This window comes from Schistocerca americana, chromosome 9 (assembly GCF_021461395.2).
Source record: "Schistocerca americana isolate TAMUIC-IGC-003095 chromosome 9, iqSchAmer2.1, whole genome shotgun sequence".
Classification (NCBI taxonomy): domain Eukaryota; kingdom Metazoa; phylum Arthropoda; class Insecta; order Orthoptera; family Acrididae; genus Schistocerca; species Schistocerca americana.
The window spans coordinates 100,201,914-100,205,227 of record NC_060127.1 but is presented as its reverse complement, the minus strand read 5'-3'; positions in this window follow the sequence as shown (position 1 = coordinate 100,205,227).

Here is a 3,314-nt window from a genome sequence, read left to right as displayed (position 1 = left end):
TTCACACGTTTGTCTCACACTGACTTACAGCATTCCCTATTAAAGAGTAGACACAGATGGCGCTCTGGTAGCTATGCAACTACGCTATCTGTTGGTGGACGATGCTGAAAACACTATTAGCACATCTACTATCCCTCAGTGCCATATGCCGTCATAGGATCAAAATCAACGTCGTCGTTCCAGGTGCGCAATTTTTTTTTTCGACCAGTGTTTATTTATTATACCCGACTCAAGGAAGGTCAGTTTGGATACTGGACAAATGCGGGAACATAGAATACGTTACTAACCCTTACTAATTTCTGATATTTTCAAAGTAGCGGAAAGTGTCTTACATAATTTCTTAACATTCAGAAAACAGTTTTTAAAAGCTATTTTAGATGTTGTCGGCATTCTGAAAGGAGTCGGTCGGTTGCTGCGGACCAGGGAGGATATCTCCGTGCAGTGCAGTCGGCTGGGTCCGCTGGCGTTGACTGCACAGTGTCGGAGGGTGTGTGGAGCTGTCCGATCGCTACGAGCTTCGTGGCTCTTCGACCCACGACGTCAAAGTGGAGTGGTGCCTTAAGTACCCAAGCCACGTCCGTTCGTGTTGTGTCGTTCGTTTCAGTGCTCTGCTGTTGGGGAGCTTTTCCTGTGAGCAACACCGAGTGTTTGTAGTGGTGAAATCGAGCCGCCGTGCGGTGGTTAACTATATTGGTTCACTACAAACCAAGTGCACCAGTGGAATTTTCTGCCTTGTGGCCGTTAGTGTTCCGGTTACCTGCCTGGCCATTTCAGGCAGCGTCCTTTCCTCACCTGTTGTCGCTGTTCAACAAGGTGTGTAATTTTGACAGCTTAATACATATTTCGTTGTGGATAATTACGTCCGTAAGAGTTTCGTCTTTGAGTTTTTATGTACTGATTGATGGCGAGCAAGTCCTTTGGTCGGTCGGTCTGCGACTGTCTGTTGGTTGGGTTACCGACGGGTCAAGTGTAGTTGGGCCCACCAGCTGTCTATAAAAATTAAAATATGATGACTAAACAAGTTTCAGTCGTGTGTTTTATATTATCCCACGTCCCCTGGCTCCAAATTTGTACGTCAATCTGGCGACTGGACCTGTTTTGCTGCCGTTCAGGAAAAGCATTCCAGGAGGTGGTTTCCAACAGGATAACGCTCGCCCACATGTCGCTGTTGCAACACAACATGCTCTACAGAGTGTCGACGTGCTGCCTTGGTCTGCTCGACCACCAGATCTGTCTCCAGTCGAGCGCATGTGGGTCATCCATAGGCAATATTAACTGTCCATCTACTGATAGACCAACTGCAAAAGGCATGGAACTCCATCCCTCAAACTCCCATCCGGCACCTGTATGGCACAATGCATGTGTTATAGTGAAAGTGGGAGATTAAGGAAGGTAAACCTCCCCTGGTAGATGTACACAATCACTAAAATGATCAGTGCGAGCTCACCATAAACTGAAAAAAACACATTCACTAATGAAGGTGAACCATCACTGTAATCGGCTAGGGAAGGTTCAAAAAATGGCTCTGAGCACTATGGGACTCAACATCTTAGGTCATAAGTCCCCTAGAACTTAGAACTACTTAAACCTAACTAACCTAAGGACATCACACACACCCATGCCCGAGGCAGGATTCGAACCTGCGACCGTAGCAGTCCCGCGGTTCCGGACTGCAGCGCCAGAACCGCACGGCCACCGCGACCGGCGCTCGGGAAGGTGTGCAGTAGCATATTCCCCACTAGTGAACATGAACTATCGCTGCTGCCGGGTTATTAATGTTGCGTCCAACAATGCTACCACGCATCAGCATGAATGTAATTGTCGTCAGCTCGTTATTGTTATGGTATACAGCAGTGCACTTATGGTTGACAGTAGTGCAGTTACGGTTTGCATCAGCGCAGTTATCGTTGAAACAGTGAAGTTCTATGATCATCTTAGAGTGGTCATACAATGAAGGCTTTCACGACCGGATGTTTCAGCTGCCGAGAATTCTTCCGGGTTGTATGGCCGTGGTCCATGGAACTATTGTATCCCTGACGTTTCGTCCAAAGCTACGCTGGACATCTTCGGAGGTGCTCCTGGTTGTGTTGAGTCTTGCCGACTGACGAGTTGCACGTCGAAGAGCGGACTAGTACCGTGGAAAATGGGCGTGCTCTGGATTTCACGTAATAGAGATAAACCTTGTCAAAGATAAAATATAACTATCGATCATAGTACGTCAAAGATAAAAATTTCTCATCGATTCTGTAGCGCCACTGTCTATATATCGCTGAGTTTCATGGCTTCTTCTTTTGTGTTAAAATTATCCCAGCGTTCTCGCTTCCCACGCCCGGGTTCCCGGGTTCGATTCCCGGCGGGATCATGGATTTTCTCCGCCTCGTGATGACTGGGTGTTGTGTGATGTCCTTAGGTTAGTTAGGTTTAAGTAGTTCTAAGTTCTAGGGTGCTCAGAGCCATTTGAACCATTTTGTCCCCATGTTTATGTATTTCGATGGCTTCCCTATATAGCCGTGGACAATATTTCGTCATAGTACATAAAACTTCAGTTTCCGAAAATTTCACTTCGTGGTTACCCGACTGAAGAACATGTTCCGCCACGTCTGACTTGTCTGTTTTTCCTAGTCGGCAAAGACTTTTATGTTCCTCCAAAGGTGTATTCACACTTCTCTTTGAAGTTCCAATGTAGACCCTCCCACATGTACACGGAATCTTGTATACATCACCTGCAGACAGAGGGGGACGTCTATCCTTAACGGAACGAAGTGCTTGGCCTATTTTCTTAGTTGGTCTGAAAATCGGTCGAACGTTATGTTTCCCTAAATTTTGACGATTTGATAAGTTGTTTTTTTTTATGAAGGGTAGGGAAACCGTGTTCTTCCATCGGCGTGTCCTATTATTGTCCTCAGGCCTCCTGTTAGAGTGTAACGGGGAAATCTCAGTTATAATTCTGTCTTCATGGACAGAGAAAAGTACGGGTCACTTATCAACGAGGCTAAATCACTAAAATCTGGACGAAAGAGGGACGGCCACGACTACAAGTTTTTGAAGAGATATGAAGTACTGGAAGTGAATGGAGTAGCCAAATTAATATAACATGTAATTCAAGATGGTAACATTAAATACTATGTTTATGATGAAGAACTCTATGATATTCTGCATGATGCTCAATTTAATGACTGGCCACGGTGGACGCGACCGGATGATGGAATGCTTCAAGTCAGAGTTCTGTAACATAACATACAGATATGTCCAAATTTATCTTAGTTTGTGTGAGCCTTGTTCACAAAAGCAAAAATGTCAGAAAAACGAAACAG